Below are 18,188 nucleotides of genomic sequence, written 5' to 3'. Positions count from 1 at the left end.
TCATTTATGTAGTCCATTATTGACTGAAGGGTCATGGAGCACATACTTGTACTTGCATGATGATAAGACCCATTACATTGTTAATCAGTGAAAATTCCTAAGAAAACAGTTATTTTAAATTGTCATTAAGTAATATAATGAATTATAGTACAGTTTGCTGTTTAGCAAGGGAGACTGAATAATCCAGGCATAAAAGGGAAACTTGGCCGTGTTAGGACCATGTATGTGCATGTGTGTGTATGCATGAATGTTTCATGCATTAAAAATTAGTTGAGCCTTAAATAGCAATCTTTTCTGTCCCACCTTACTTTCTCCATTGAAACTGCTGTACAAATGCTGCCTGGGTGGGTTGGGAACTTTCTAGGCAGTCTGCTAGCAAGAAAGGCTGCAAAATCAATAAATAAAGAGATGGCTTATACTCTGTAGTTAGACTATGTTTGAGGAAGAAGCACAAAGGGCAACTATGGCTGATCCTGTAGCCAAGAAAGGTGTGTCGGTGACAGAAGGCATGTGTCTGGGTAGTCTGAGAGTCCAGGCCAGACAGCAGTGCAGCTAGACGAAGGAAAGGGCTGTCTTGTTAAGAAGAGGGAGTGCAAGCCCAAACATCAAGGAGGAAGAGAAGAGGATGCACATGCTCCCTGCCGGACACATGGGAAGAAGCTCATCTTGGAGGTCATCCAACTTGAAAAAGATTTTCACAAGTAGATGGATGCCCCTCAAGAGCTGGAAATTGGAAACTTTCTTTAGGCTATGGAATATGCAGGGGCTGAGAGCAACTCGGGCAGGAGTGACCTTATGGAGACTTTCCCCACTGGACCTCCCTACTTATGAAGGGAAAACCTGGGGAGAAACGGTACTACACAGTAGGGCCTCACAGGCACCTGTCCACTGTGGCCCAGTGTCCCAACACATCACTCTTAAGTTTAGAGTGACCCACCATTCCTACTGCCTAGTGAGTGTGGGCAGTACCCTCAGTTTCTCTTCCTTGCCAGTCATTTCTCTCCTGAGAACTGCCAGCAGCTGGACCCTCATCCCTCCTGATTTCCATACAGTTTATTTCCATACAGTTTGACATACAGCATGCCAATGAATTAGAATTCCTTCACATGTGGGTAATCCCTGCCATCGGAATGAGCTCTTTCCTCTTTTCCACACCACTGGTATGTGTTTTGTTTGGCCTTGAATTGCTCACACCATTGATTATAGACTTGAGGGCAGAGATTGTGCTTTATGTGGTATTAATATTTTGTAGACATGTTTTGTTGTCTTTCTAATGCCCTGCATCTGGTGGCTAAGCGTGGTCAATAGAATGAACACATGAACAAATGGATGATTGACGTTCTGCCAATGAGTTTGGATCTTAGAGGCATCTCGGAGGCCACAAATAAGATCTTGGAGATAGGTTCCTGTGGAGAAAACAAGTGTGCAACAGCAGCTGGATGGTGAAGTAGATGTATGCCGCTGGAAGGAAGCTGTTGTCTGTGGGTCACTGTGCCCCCTGCTTTCTGTTCCTAAATCTAGTGCACAGTTTCTATGTGCAGCAGCATTCCAGGTAGGTTATTTTTTTCAGACCTCTCTTTCTGTAGTCTGCATGGCAAAGCACCTTCTTCTAACTCCAGCTGTTCTTTTCCTTTCCTTTCCCCTTATGGCCTCATTCTTCTCTATTTAATTTTTAAGCTTGTTCATCTTCACTCCACTTCCTCACTCCCCAGACCCAAACACTTAAAACACTTACTATGTCTCACTGATTCGCTCTTCAAAATATATTTTGAGTCTCTGCTGCTCTCGATGTCACCTTAGTGTAAGCTACAACCATTGCTTTGCTAGAATATTCTAGAATCTTCAAATATTAGCTCTTACATCTGCTCTTCTGTCCCATAGCACCATTCTTAACCTATTCACACAATAGAGTGATTTATTCAAAATGCAAAATATTGATTGTATCAAAAACCTGATTAAGATCCCTTGATGGTGTTAGGATAAAGAGAAAATCCTTAACATGGGTCATAATGCCTTAAGTTTATTTTACTCCATTGGTCTATATCTCTGTTTTGGTACCAGTACCATGCTGTTTTGGTTACTGTAGCCTTGTAGTATAGTTTGAAGTCAGGTAGCGTGATGCCTCCAGCTTTGTTCTTTTGACTTAGGATTGTCTTGGCGATGCGGGCTCTTTTTTGGTTCCATATGAACTTTAAAGCAGCTTTTTCCAATTCTGTGAAGAAACTCATTGGTAGCTTGATGGGGATGGCATTGAATCTATAAATAACCTTGGGCGGTATGGCCATTTTCACGATATTGATTCTTCCTATCCATGAGCATGGTATGTTCTTCCATGTGTTTGTGTCCTCTTTTATTTCACTGAGCAGTGGTTTGTAGTTCTCCTTGAAGAGGTCCTTTACATCCCTTGTAAGTTGGATTCCTAGGTATTTTATTCTCTTTGAAGCAATTGTGAATGGGAGTTCATTCATGATTTGGCTCTCTGTCTGTTACTGATGTATAAGAATGCTTGTGATTTTTGCACATTGATTTTGTATCCTGAGACTTTGCTGAGTTGCTTATTAGCTTAAGGAGATTGTGGGCTGAGATGATGGGGTTTTCTAAATATACAATCATGTCATCTGCAAACAGGGACAATTTGACTTCTTCTTTTCCTAACTGAATACCCTTTATTTCTTCCTGTTGCCTGATTGCCCTAGCCAGAACTTCCAACACTATGTTGAATAGGAGTGGTGAGAGAGGGCATCCCTGTCTTGTGCCGGTTTTCAAAGGGAATTTTTCCAGTTGTTGCCCATTCAGTATGATATTGGCTGTGGGTTTGTCATAAATAGCTCTCATTATTTTGAGGTGCGTTCCATCAATAGCGAATTTATTGAGCGTTTTTAGCATGAAGGGCTGTTGAATTTTGTCAAAAGCCTTTTCTGCATCTATTGAGATAATCATGTGGTTCTTGTCTTTGGTTCTGTTTATATGCTGGATTATGTTTATTGATTTGTGAATGTTGAACCAACCTTGCATCCCAGGGATGAAGCCCACTTGATCATGGTGGATAAGCTTTTTGATGTGCTGCTGAATCCGATTGCCAGTATTTTATTGAGGATTTTTGCATCGATGTTCATCAGGGATATTGGTCTAAAATTCTCTTTTTTTGTTGTGTCTCTGCCAGGCTTTGGTATCAGGATGATGTTGGCCTCATAAAATGAGTTAGGGAGGATTCCCTCTTTTTCTAATAAAAATAAAAATAAAAAATAAATAAATAAAAAAAGTTTATTTTACTTTATTTTTAGAGACAGGGTCTCACTTTGTTGCCCAGGCTGGAATGCAATGGTGTGATCACAGTTCACTGCAGATTGATCTCATGGGGTCAAGTGATTCTACATTAGCTTCCTGAGTAGCTGGGAGTACAGGCAAGCACCACCATGCCTGGCTATTTTTTAAATTTTTTGTAGAGACAGGGACTCAATATGTTGCCCAGGCATGTCTCAAACTTCTGGCCTTGAACTATCTTTCCACCTTGGCCTCCCAAAGAGCTGGGATTGGAACTGTGAGCCAGGGCACCCGGCCACCCTAAGTAATTTGGCCCTTCCTCAGCTATCTCATTGTGTGCAACTTCTTGGAAAGTACGCTCCAGTTGCCTTTTTTCACTGCCTCTATTTCACTGGTTTCTTCTTCCATTTGGTTCCTGGGCTTTTCTTTGATTGAAGGTTTTAAATTGCTGATTCAATCTCCTTATTTGTTATTGATCTGTTCAGGCTTTCTATTTCTTCTTGATTCAATCTTGGTAGCTTGTATGTTTCTAGGAATTTATTCATTTCTTCTGGGTCGTCCAATGTGTTAACATGTAATTGTTTATATTAGTTCCTTTAAAAAATTTATATGGCATTGGTTGTATCTCCTATTTCTGATTTTATTTTATTTTTTCCTAGTTAAGGGTTTGTTGATTTTGATTATCTTTTCAAAAAAACAAACTTCAGTTTGTCGACTTTCCTTTGCTTTCTTGTCTTCATTTATTTCTGCTCTAATCTTTATTATTTCCTTCTTTCTGCTAGTTTTGGGCTTCTTTTTCTAGTTCCTTGAAGTATAATGTTAAGTTGTTGGAGATCTTTTTTAATGTAGACATTTATCACTATAAACTTCCATTTTAGCACTGCTTTTGCCACCTCCCATAAGTTTTGGCATGTTGTGTTTTTGTTTGTCTCACGATATCTTCTAATTTTTAAAATTTCCTCTTTGACCCAATGGTTGAATATATTGCTTAACTTCCATGTATTTGTGAATTTTTCCGTTTTTCTTTTATTGATTTCTAGCTTCATTTCTTTGTAGTCAAAAAAGATAATTGAAATTATTTCAGTCATCTTAAATTTGTTAGAACTTGTTTCGTGACCTTGCATGTAATCTATCTTGGAGAATGTTTCATGTGCAGTTAAGAGGAATGTATATTCTGCTGCTGTTAGGTAGAAGGTTCTGTACATGTCTGTTAGGTCCATTTGGCTTATGGTGTTATTAAAAACAATTGTTATGTCTTCCTGTTGAATTGACCCTTTTATCATTATGTAATTACCTTCTTTGTCTCTTGTGACAGTTTTTGACTTAAAGTCTTTTTGTCTAATATAAGAAAAGCTGCTTACGCTCTCTTTTGGTGACCATTTGCATGATATGTCTTGTTTCATCCCTTCACTGTCAGTCTATGTATGTCCTTAAATCTAAAGTGAGTCTTTTGTAGACATCTTGTAATTAGATCTTGCTTTTTAATCCATTCAGCTACTCTATATCTTTGGTGAATTACATTTAAAGAAATTATTGATTGATAAGAACTTACTACTGCCATTTTTGTTCATTGGTTTCTGTTTCGTGGTTCTTTTGTTCCTCTCTTCTCCTCTTGCTGTTTTTGTGATTTGATAATTTTTTATGGTCATATATTCTGATTCTGTTCTCTTTTTTGTATCTGCTGAAGATTTTTCTTTGTATTTACTGTGAAGCTTGCATAACCCTCCTTAGAATTGTACCAGTCTATTTTGAGCTGATAACTTCAGTCACATACAAAAACTACACTTTTACTCTCCCATTCCCCACTTTGTTATTGATGTCAGAATTCCCTTTTTATATTGTGTATCCATTAACCAATATTTTGTGGTTATATTCTTAATACTTTTGTCTTTTATGCTAGGGTTAAAAGTGATTTATGCACCACCATTACAATATTACATTATTCTGTATTTGTCTATGTATTTACCCTTAGCAGTGAGATTTATATTTTCACATGCTTTTGTGTTGCTATTTAGCAAGAAGCTAATTTTCTTTTTTTACTAATACAAATTATGTACTTTTTTCAAAATAAGGAATTTGTTGTATATATGTATTACACACAGTTTTTCAAACCAGATAACCCAATGTTGGCCAATCCCAGTAATCAAAACTATAAATTTAATTTCATAATTTTTAGCTCCCTGCAGCTGCTGCTGTCAGACAACCCTCAGCTGGGTGGTGTCAGGGTTGGTAGCATTTTCAAATAAAACAAGATATTTAACATCAATAGGTACCAGCAAGAAGTGTTTATTTCTTCATGAGGGTGTTGTCTATTTTGGGGGAACAAGACCAATTTTCATTTTACTAGTTAAATGGGTTGCATTTGAAACCTTTGCTGTGGTTTCATATTTCCAAAGAGTGAGGTTTTAGACTCTACATTTGGTACTCCAAGTACCATTAATGGGGTTGTGACTGGGTAGTATAGTCAAGTGATTCTCTGAAGGCAGAAATAAATAAGCAGATTGTTTACTTTTTCAGTATAACTCCACTTGGTAGGCTTTTAGCCTCTTCCTTCAACATAGGATTAATAAACAGGGAATAATCTTAACTAGCCACCACTGCCAGGTGGTGCTACTTCCCTTACTGCTGTATCATGATCTCGCCACATTGTGTTAATCCTTACCAGTGGTTGTCCTGTGATTGGCTGCTCTATTATAGGCTGTGTAAGCAGAATAGTGACTCCCGTCCCACGACCCCCAAACACGCAAAGATGTCTATGTCCTAATCCTTGGAAACTGTAAAAATGTAACTTTACATGGAAAAGGGGAATTAAGATTCCAGGTAGAATTCAGTTTGCTGATCAGCTGATCTTAAAACAGGGAGAGTATCCTGGGTTATCCACGTGCACCCAGTGTAATCATGGGGTTTCTTTAAAGTGGAAGAGGGAGGCAGAAGAGAAGGCTGGAGTGAGGACTGAGTCCATTATTGCTGACTTTGAAGATGGAGGAAGGGCACTGTGAGCCAACTAATGCAGGCGGCCTTTAGACGCTGGAAAAGGCAAGGAAACAGTCTCCTAGAGTCTCCAGGATGAAATGTCGTCCTACCAACACCTTCATTTTAGCCCGATAAGACCCATCTAGGACTGCTGACTTCTAGAACTGTAAGATGATACATTTGTGGGTTGTAAGCCGTTACATTAGTGGTAATTTGTTATAGCAACAATAGAAAATAAATGCACGGACTGGTGGAGGACAGATGCAGGAGAATTCTCATTTTTGAAGACTGAAGTATTGATTAATATTTTGGGCAGGACATTTAAATTTCTAAATCAAGTTTATGTTTTACAATATTAAGTGATTTTGAGGCTTATTTCTTAAGCATGATCAGAAAATCCTCAGGTCTGCTAGGGATTGTTATCTAAAAGCAGATAAAAACTTTTTCCAGTGGATAAAATGTAAAGAGAGAATGGAAAACAAAAATAAATTTGCATTTTGATTACATCCCATGGGCTGTGATTGTTTAATGTACTTCTTATAATAGCATAGTATCTAAACAAATGCAAAATATTATAAGTGTAATCTTTTCATTTATCAAATATATCTTTAATCAGTCATCTAATATCCTGTTTCTGAGCCTTGTTTGTAAGATTTCCTTTTAGTTCTGTGAGAACCTAAGATCCTTTCATTGAGTTCCTTTTCTACTTAAATTAGCTAGAGCAGCTGCTATTGCTTACAACGTAGAATGCTAACTGATGTAGGAGACACACTAGCTCTTTGCATCTAGAGAGATGTGTGACTGCAGATGGATTATTATTCACTTGTGATATCCAGCCTCCCAGATGGCCCCCAGTGATTCTTACTATCCCTTGACTAATTCCCTTTCACATTGTTCTATGGTTGGACTGTGAGTTTAGAAGCATGCAGGAGAAGTTATGGGATGTCACTTCCAAGAATAGGTTATGAAAAACTGATTTCCATCTTGGGTGCTTTATCTGATATTATTTGCTCTAATGTCATGGCTCATAAGCCATGTCATGAACAGCTTTACAGAGAGGCCTACATCATTTGGAACTGAAGCCTCCTTCCAGTAGACATATGAGTCAACATGGAATTAGATGCTTCAACCCTTGACAAGTCTTAAACTTAGCTCTGGCTTGACTACCACCTCATGAAGGCTCTGAGTCATAATTGCCCAACTAAGTCACTGCTGGATTCCTGACTCTCAGAAACTGTGTGAGATAAACAATTACTGTTTTGAGCTGCTAAGTTTGGGGACCATTTGTTATGCTAATAAGAATAACTAATACACTGTTCATAAACTCACTTTGAGCGAGATAAGGCAGGGTAAAGGATGGAGCATTTTTTTTCTTTTTTATGTTTCTAAAGAGCAATTTTTTATGTACTGTGAAGCTTAAGAGGAGAAAACTGGTCAGATTATCTGCATCTAGGTTGGGCTTAACTGTGACTGCAGAAATTTGGGAATTAGCCCTTCTGACAACTTAAGAAAGGGATTTGAAATTAATTAGACACTTATTATTAAATAGGCAGTTCATTATGTACTGTTTCAGTCAGTTTTGCTGCATAACAAATCACCCCAAAATTTGCTGGCTTAAAAAAAAAAAACAAAACTTACCCCCTTCCCTGTTCTGTGCATTGATCAGGTGGTTCTTTTTCTTTTTCTTTTTCTTTTTTTTTTCTTTTTGTATTGTCAGGGTCTCACTCCCACAGCTGCATTTAACTGCTTGATTTTCTGGGGCTGGGCTCATCTGAGTCAACTAGGCCCCTCTCTCCATGTAGTCATTCATCCTCAAGGAAGAAGACCAAGGTTTTTCACATCATGACGGCCACTTCACAAGAGAGTGTAAATAGAAGCTGCCTGACTTGTTATGGTCTAGCCTTTGAAGTCACAATATTACTTAGGTTGCATTCAATTTTTTTTTTTTTTTTGAGATACGATCTCTGTCACCTAGGCTGGAGTGCAGTGGTGTGATCACAGCTCACTGCAACCTCTGCCTCCCAGGCTCAAGTGATCCTCCCACCTCAGCCTCCCAAGTAGCTGGGACTACAGGCACATGCCACCACGCCAGGCTAATTTTTTGTGTTTTTTGTAAAGACAGAGTCTCACCATGTTGCCCAGGCTGGTCTGGAACTCCTGGGCTCAAGCGATCCACATGCCTCTGCCTCCAAAGTTGCTGTGATTACAGGTGTGAGCCACTGTGCCTGGCCTAGGCTAAATTCTATTATAATAAAACAAGTTCAGCTCAGATTAAAGGGGTAGAGAAGTAGACTCTACCTCTTGATGGGTGGGGTGGCAAAGTCACTTTGCAAAAGCAGGTGGACACAGGATATTGTAGTTCATTGGGAGCCATTATAGTAAAAACATGCCACAATCTGCATTCTCTCCCAATAATTCAAGTCCCTTCCCAAGACTCGCAAAGTCTCATCCAGTTATGGCGTCATACTCAAATTCCATTATTTTATAATCTGTCTGCATTAGGTTCAAAAGTAGTTATGTGCTCTTCTTGATGAGGACACCAGAGAACTAAAAGAAGTTTACTGCCCTCCCCACCTCCATCCTACACACAAAGGTGAGGCAGAGAGAGAATATTCACATAGATATTCTCATTTAAAAAAATGTGAGAAATGGAAGGTACTTAGCAATGATTAGCCATAGGAATTTTGAAATCTATCTGGACACACATTGCCAGGACCCATTCCTTTGGTGACAGGGAATACTTGATGAGAACTCACTTCTGCTTCCTTGGAGTGATTGTCTAATCCTGTTTTTTCCCAGCTTTTGGCTCTGCTGTGATATTTGGGTTCTGCCTTCTGAGATGTCTTTTTCTTTTCAATAAAAATGGCTCATCTTTGTAGTTGAGTAGACTTCTCAGCTTGTTTACCAACTATTAAAAATTTAGCTGCAAACTCTCTTCATTGTGAATGGTCTTTGTCCCTTCTAATTCAAACCAGTGGTGCTCTCACCAATATAATCCTCTCAGAAAATTTGTGGGTTTGCTACATGTCTTATTGGGGTTCACTCCATACCCCAAAGCCATAATTCTTTTTGAGAAATCTCTCTAATTTGTCCCACAGGTGAGACAATGTTTTAAGGTTCTTAAAAATCCTTTTACCTTGCTGAGAAATGTCTGCTAGGTGCTCCCTTAAATCTTTCTGATGTCTTAGCAAAAGATCTTACCACTAGCCACATCTTTGTTTTTTTTTTTTTTTTTTTTTTTTAATTTATTTATTATTATTATACTTTAAGTTGTAGGGTACATGTGCATAATGTGCAGGTTTGTTACATATGTATACTTGTGCCATGTTGCTGTGCTGCACCCATCAACTCATCATTTACATCAGGTATAACTCCCAATGCAATCCCTCCCCCCACCCCCCTCCCCACGATAGGCCCCGGTGTGTGATGTCCCCCTTCCTGAGTCCAAGTGATCTCATTGTTCAGTTCCCACCTATGAGTGAGAACATGCGGTGTTTGGTTTTCTGTTCTTGTGATAGTTTGCTAAGAATGATGGTTTCCAGCTGCGTCCATGTCCCTACAAAGGACACAAACTCATCCTTTTTTATGGCTGCATAGTATTCCATGGTGTATATGTGCCACATTTTCTTAATCCAATCTGTCACTGATGGACATTTGGGTTGATTCCAAGTCTTTGCTATTATGAATAGTGCTGCAATAAACATACGTGTGCATGTGTCTTTATAGCAACATAATTTATAATCCTTTGGGTATATACCCAGTAATGGGATGGCTGGGTCATATGGTACATCTAGTTCTAGATCCTTGAGGAATCGCCACACTGTTTTCCACAATGGTTGAACTAGTTTACAATCCCACCAACAGTGTAAAAGTGTTCCTATTTCTCCACATCCTCTCCAGCACCTGTTGTTTCCTGACTTTTTAATGATCGCCATTCTAACTGGTGTGAGATGGTATCTCATTGTGGTTTTCATTTGCATTTCTCTGATGGCCAGTGATGATGAGCATTTTTTCATGTGTCTGTTGGCTGTATGAATGTCTTCTTTTGAGAAATGTCTGTTCATATCCTTTGCCCACTTTTGGATGGGGTTGTTTGTTTTTTTCTTGTAAATTTGTTTGAGTTCTTTGTAGGTTCTGGATATTAGCCCTTTGTCAGATGAGTAGATTGCCAATATTTTCTCCCATTCTGTAGGTTGCCTGTTCACTCTGATGATAGTTTCTTTTGCTGTGCAGAAGCTCTTTAGTTTAATTAGATCCCATTTGTCAATTTTGGCTTTTGCTGCTGTTGCTTTTGGTGTTTTAGACATGAAGTCTTTGCCCATGCCTATGTCCTGAATGGTACTACCTAGGTTTTCCTCTAGGATTTTTATTGTATTAGGTCTAACATTTAAGTCTCTAATCCATCTTGAATTAATTTTCATATAAGGAGTAAGGAAAGGATCCAGTTTCAGCTTTCTACTTATGGCTAGCCAATTTTCCCAGCACCATTTATTAAATAGGGAATCCTTTCCCCATTTCTTGTTTCTCTCAGGTTTGTCAAAGATCAGATGGCTGTAGATGTGTGGTATTATTTCTGAGGACTCTGTTCTGTTCCATTGGTCTATATCTCTGTTTTGGTACCAGTACCATGCTGTTTTGGTTACTGTAGCCTTGTAGTATAGTTTGAAGTCAGGTAGCGTGATGCCTCCAGCTTTGTTCTTTTGACTTAGGATTGTCTTGGAGATGCGGGCTCTTTTTTGGTTCCATATGAACTTTAAAGCAGTTTTTTCCAATTCTGTGAAGAAACTCATTGGTAGCTTGATGGGGATGGCATTGAATCTATAAATTACCTTGGGCAGTATGGCCATTTTCACGATATTGATTCTTCCTATCCATGAGCATGGTATGTTCTTCCATTTGTTTGTGTCCTCTTTGATTTCACTGAGCAGTGGTTTGTAGTTCTCCTTGAAGAGGTCCTTTACATCCCTTGTAAGTTGGATTCCTAGGTATTTTATTCTCTTTGAAGCAATTGTGAATGGAAGTTCATTCCTGATTTGGCTCTCTGTTTGTCTGTTACTGGTGTATAAGAATGCTTGTGATTTTTGCACATTAATTTTGTATCCTGAGACTTTGCTGAAGTTGCTTATCAGCTTAAGGAGATTTTGGGCTGAGACAATGGGGTTTTCTAAATATACATTCATGTCATCTGCAAAGAGGGACAATTTGACTTCTTCTTTTCCTAACTGAATACACTTGATTTCTTTCTCTTGCCTGATTGCCCTAGCCAGAACTTCCAACACTATGTTGAATAGGAGTTAGCCACATCTTTGATTTAGCTTTGGTCATCTCTTATTTTGATGATATTTTGCCGATTGGAGATATTAGAAATACTAAACAGTTTTCTTTGCTGATCTAGAACACCGTAGCTCTTCTATATTTTCTCTAAATTTGACTTGCAAACTGAATAATTCTTTTGTTTATCTTTTTCTTTCCATGCTGCATCATACACAGCTTAAAAAAAAAAAAAAACCAAAAAAAAAAAAAAACCAACTGATTCTCCCAAATTCTGCTTTTAAATCCCCTTTGCCTGACTCACAAATTTATTAGGTGGCTTTCTTAACCTTCTGAGTTACAATGGGCAACAGTTTTACTGATTTTTCTTCTCCTACAGAACATGGGTCATCCTCTCTCCAGTTTCTAATAGTTACCTAATACCACATGTTTAGTTTCTTATTTGGTATAATAGCACCCCACCCCATCTCAGCCTTTGTTGCATAACCACTCCAAAATTTAAGGCTTAAAACAGCAATGATTTATTATTTCTTAGGGTTTTGTGGGTTGGTTGGATACTGCTGCTGGGCTTGCCTGTGGTCATTCATGTGGCTGCAGTCAACTGGCAAGTTGATGGAGGACTGGGCTTAGCTTGCATGCTGGGCCTCACTATTTGAATATTCATCTTCAAGGAAGCTAGGCTGGACTCCTTCACCCGGCAATGAGTGTGTTCCAAGAAAGCAGACATGGATGCTTGTAGGGGGCTTCTCCATAGCCCAGCTTCAAGTCACACAATGCCAATTATGCATCCTGTTGGCCAAGATGAGTCACAAGGCCATCCCAAATTCAAAAGGAGGGGACACAGACCACCTCTTGATGAGAGATGGCATCTTCCTTTTTTTTTTCTTTTTGGCAGAGTCTCGCTCTGTCACCCAGGCTGGATAGAGTACAGTGGTGCAATCTTAGCTTACTGCAACCTCCACCTCCTGGGTTCAAGCTATTCTCCTGCCTTAGCCTCCTGAGTAACTGGGATTACAGGCTCACACCACCATGCCCGGCTAATTTTTGCATTTTTAGTAGAGATAGGGTTTTTGCCATGTTGGCTGGCTGGTCTCGAACACCTGAGCTCAAGCGATCTTTCCGCCTCAGCGTCCCAAAGTGCTGGGATTACAGGTGTGAGCCACCATGCCAGGCCTGAGATATCATCTTCCTGAGGAGCCTGGGAAGATAGAGTTTACAGTCTGCTAAAATCATACATCTTGTGGGTATAGAAATCATCTCGGGGTCAGATGGTTCAATCAGCTCATGAAAAACAGCTTTCTAATTTCAGGGAAGCCCCTTTTAACTTCCCCTCTTCTTTTCTTTTCTTGTCTTTTCTTTCTTTTCTGTTTTTTTTTTTTTTTTTTTTCTTTTGAGACAGCGTCTCACTCTGTATCCCAAGCTGGAGTGCAGTGGCATGATCTCAGCTCACTGCAACCTTTGCCTCTGGGGCTCAAGCGATTCTCCTGCCTCAGCCTCCCAAGTAGCTGAGACTAGAGGCGTACACCACCACACTCGTTTTTTGTTTTTTTTTTGTGTGTGTATTTTTAGTAGAGATGGGGTTTCACCATGTTGCCCTGGGTGGTCTCAAACTCCTGAGCTCAGGCCATCCACCTGCCTTGGCCTCCCAAAGTGCTGGGATTACAGGCGTGAGCCACCGCACCCAGCCTGCTTCCCCTCTCTTTTCTAAGGGAGAAGTCTGCCGGCAAATAAAAGTTGACATGCCTTCTAACATCATTTCTATCTCTTGTTACTGTTTATTTATCTTTGAAAGTGGCTGGCTTAAAGATACATATTCCATTTTAAAAAGCTATGATTTGGGGTAAAATAGCACACAAAGCTCAGAAAGCTCCAATATTTAGTAACTTGTGAAAATGTAGAAACTGTCAGAAATATCGAGTAAAGACGTAGTGAATGAGAGAGCAAGGGAAAGGTCATTAAAAATAGAGATTGAACAGAAAACACAGGATAAATATGATTTCCAGCATGAGTGTGAAAACACTGGTTTCTCATCTTGACAAGTGAGGCAGAAGCCTTTACTTCTGTTTATTTGGGGGCTACATAATGGAGGGTTTGTGTTATCTGAAATAGTTTCTTTCTTCTAACCTAGGTTCCCATATGCTCTCCTATGCTTTGCAATATAAATAAAGGCAATACATACTGAGCTGCTAGGAGAACAATAAGGCATTGTCCATACAAGAACACTGGAGAGGCAATGCAGACCTCTCATGCGAAGCAGAACTAGGCAATCTCCAACACCCCTCCTCACCCCAAAATTCAATGATAGGGTAAAATTCGAAAGTGAATGTAACTGAGTTTTCCTAAAATGGTCTTGGTTGTCTACTTTCAAACTAAGCTACATTTAAAAGCAGATATGACAATCTGTAGCTCAGATTCAGTCTGCACTGTTTACAGATGTTATGCCTTTGTTCTCAGGGACTATCATTTTTATTTTTAGCCAGCTTTATTTTTTTAATATGTAAAACTTTCTACAAATGAAAAGGCATGATCTAATTTATAGATTATATTTATATGGTCATAAAATCCCATTTGCAGCTGTGGCTGAATGAATTTCTCACATATTCAGGCATTATCTTGAGTTACACTTGTTAATACGCTCATTTGCAGTAACGGATGTGTCTGTTACTCAGTGGGTCAGCTCTACTAACTCACGCAACTGAGACAGTTCAATAGATCAGTTTAAAGTGCACGATAAACTTGCACTGCTGCAAAGCTTTCTCAGAATCATTTGGGAGTATTCGTAAGCCTGGCATGCCTTCTGCCCTTGGGTTCAATTTTTGCCATCTCATGTTTATATTCAACTTAGAAATCTGCTTTTCAGAGACATCTGGGTTTAGAATTCACTGTGGGCTTTAAAGACAAGAAGAGAATTGCTCATATAGTAACACAGGCTTTTGGCTCCTCAGATCTTCTGTTGAGCTGCGGCTTGGTGATGGTGACACCGTTAATTTTATTTTATGGAGAGAACCAGTAAGTTAGAGTAATGGGTTGTGCTGTCAGTCGGGTTTAACAGAACCTCTACGAGGTTTTGCAAGGGAATGAAATCAACATGGTCCAGTTGTACCATACCATGATTAACAGTATATACCTTAATTAAGGAAACATGTCTTTTTTAAATGCTGCAAAGTGCATTTCTTTATGGTGAATGTATTTTCCACTGCATGCTTTATATACAATTGTAAATATGGTCCTTTGGGTATTAATTTACGGCCCTTTTAAAGCAAAGTTTAAGTATAGAATTTAAAAACATATATATGTGAGAGAAAGAGAATGTCTTAAAAATGGAGTGAATTGCCTTTGCATAATTTCCTCTTTTGAGAGCGATAGAAATGTGCAGAAGTCACCAGAAATCGAGAAGAAAGAACGTCTAAAAGTCACCACAGAAGAATATGACTGTGAGCAGGGCCATGGCCAGCTTCTGCCTTGGCCGTGCACACTGGGCAACAGGGGAGGGGGGTTGGGCTGTTTGTCTTCATCCGGGGGCCACCTTCATTCTCTGTTATTAATTCTGGACAGACCAATTCTTGTCTCCAGTATTTCAAAAAAGTATTTTTGCCCATACACATTTCTTGATACTCTGTAAAACATTGTGGAATTTTAAACCGTTGTTATATTGTTTCTTGCCTTTAAAAAGAGTATTTGTGAACCAGCATGCCTTTTAATGGTCCTTGATACCATTTTTAACAAGTTTTGTGCTTTATCATTCTCATTTATCTTCCATTTTCTAATTTTTCTTTCAATACCTCTTTATTTCCTTTTACTCCTATCTGAAAATTTAGTTTATATTAGAAACATACTAGCTACACATGCTAAGCTCATTAAATATCTACTAGAGTTTTAGAGATGGAATAATTCTTAGTGTGGTTCACCCTGAGTATTTTGACTATCTGATATAAAAGAAGGAACAGATAGAAGGAGAAGAGTAGATATGGAAACAGAGTGGATAATGGCATAAGTCATGCTGTCATCAATGGGAAGGCTGGGAACAAAGTCAAATCCTTCCAACGAAAAACTCTCCTAACCTACACACTCCCAAAGGCTTTGTGTGTATGCGCATATTGGGAGGTAGGAGTGGTGGTCACTGTGGTGGGACTGATGCCAGAGATGCCATATTTTTCCTTTGCACTTCTCCCCACCCCACTCTTGCCCCAGTGCTCTGCTTTGTGCTGAACACGCAGTAGGTGGGACTTGTTGTGAGCACTTGTAGTCAGTACTTGTTATTTTCTGACTTGATTATCCATCACTTTTCTCAGTAACTACAGAACATAGCCAATAGGAGATCATCCTTACAGCCCTGAAGGGCAGAAAATGAAGTTGACTTAATCATCCACTTGTTAGTGCACCTTACTCTATGAACTCTAAATGCAGTGGAGAGAAAAGGGATAGAAGAAATCTGTTCATAATGAGCAAGCTAGGAGGACTGCTGCAAGGTGACTTGAATTTTTTAATTTAAATATTTTAGACATAAAAAAGTATTAGAGGGGTTGATAGCTTTGGAAGCTAAAGGCCGCTATCAGCCTGAGAGAGCAGTTCAAAAAAACAGCTAGAGAACACCAATCATTTGCTTATCTTTATTTTAGTTTCCAAAATTTCAGATGGACTTTGTGAATTGAGACTCTTAGAAAACTGCCAGTTTCTATGTTTTGATTTTCGTGAAAATCAGAACCAAAGAGGAGAAGGTAAGTGATGATATTTCTGGTTTAAGAAATTAAACCAAAGTGTCACGGTAGCACCGTGTACAGTTTCACATTCTTTTTTCAGAACATTAGCCAATAAAAAAATGACTCTGTTTTATAGAATATTATTTTCAGTATTAGATATTACTAATTAAGTATTAGACAACGCTGTTTAGCAGAAAAAATGTGATTTTTCAGACAGCAGAAGTTGAGGAAATCTGAGTTTCTGCGTTTTGACACTGACTGGGTAGGAGTTTCTTTGTCTGCAGAATGGGGATTTGTAGAGGAAGACCTGGTTGCCTTGGTGAGTTATACCCTCTAATCATGAGCGTGACGTTGTAGAAAAGGAAAATTATCTTTATTTTCGGTTTTCTTTTCTCTTTTACCTTGTAATTTAGCATTAAAAACAGGGAGAGAGCACGCCAGTCAGAATGCCTATTATTAAAATGTCAAAAAGCAACAGAGGCTGGTGAGGTTGCAGAGAAAAAGGAACACTTTTACACTGGTGGTGGGAGCATAAATTAGTTCAGCCATTGTGGAAGACAGTGTGGCAATTCCTCAAAGACCTAAAGACAGAAATATCAATGGGATCAACCCAGCAATACCATTACTGGGTATATACCCCAAGGAATATAAATCATCCTATTATAAAGACACATGCATGCCTATGCTCATTGCAGCACTATTCACAATAGTAAAGACATGGAATCAACCCAAATACCCATCAATGGTAGACTGGATAAAGAAGATGTGGTACATATATACCATGGAATACTATGCAGCCATAAAAAGGAAGGAGATCACGTCCTTTGCAGGGACATGGATGGAGTTGGAAAATGTTATCCTCAGCAAACTAATGCAGGAACAGAAAACTAACACTACATGTTATCACTTATAAGTGAGGGGAGCAACCACACACACTGGGGCCTGTCGGAGGGAGGAGTGGGGGAAGGAGAGCATCAGAAAGAATGGCTAATGGATGCTGGGCTTAATACCTAGGTGATGGGATGATCTGTGCAGCAAACCACCATGGCACTGGTTTACCTGTGTAACAAACCTGCACACCTGGCACATGTACTCCTGAACTTAAAAGTTGAAAAAACAAAACAAACAAACAAACATTTTATATTTATAAAAATGCTCTATTCTTCAAAGGGAGCTCCGTTCTTGAAAAATAGTGCAGCTGTGCCTCAGGCTACGCTATAACATTTTCAGAAAACCACAATCAAGAAAGTGTTGAAAAACAGGGCACTTAGATGTCTCCTCAGTAGGTAAAGGAAAGTTAAAAACGTTGAAACTAGTTGCCTGGGAAATTGCTGATTGGGGTGGGGATGACCATTAATGGGATTTTGAACTAGGCTTCTTTTTAGTCCCTAAGCCTCTATCACTTCCTACTGTGAATATAATTTTTTCCCCTTCTGCTAGGCTATGAAGGAAAGCAATTTAGAAGGGCAAAGTGGGTGTTGTCCCTGGGAGGTGGGAAGCTACAAGTAGCCAGCACTTAGTGTGTGTCCCTTCAGAGTTTTTAGTTCAGAGATAGGTGGGTCTTTGTTGTCTCAGCACCAATGGACTGTGGGAATTTCTGTCCTGTCTTTCAGAGGTTTTCGCTTAGCACTTGAAACTCCCACTGTGTACATCTTTGGAATTAGCTGAATGCCTTGAGAAGGGAGACCCGCTCTCAGGTTTCCAATTTTGTCAAACCAGGTTTTAAATGACCACCCAAAGCTGTGTTAGTTTTTCTGTCTCTCCAGCAGAGACCCTCTGTCCGGACCAAGACCAGATCCTCTGACTCTAGCCAGTGCCCAGAATTGGCAAATATCTCCTGGAGAAGGCAGCTGCAGATTCTCAACTCATTTATAAAAGGTTTGCTCTCTTCTTAGTCCCTGGAATTTCAGTCCCTCTAGTACCATTTACTTTTGCAGCTCTCTGATACATTAGAAGATACGATTTTAAAAAATTTATCAG

Source organism: Macaca thibetana, chromosome 11 (genome assembly GCF_024542745.1).
Source record: "Macaca thibetana thibetana isolate TM-01 chromosome 11, ASM2454274v1, whole genome shotgun sequence".
Classification (NCBI taxonomy): Eukaryota; Metazoa; Chordata; class Mammalia; order Primates; family Cercopithecidae; genus Macaca; species Macaca thibetana.
This window is presented reverse-complemented; position numbering follows the sequence as displayed.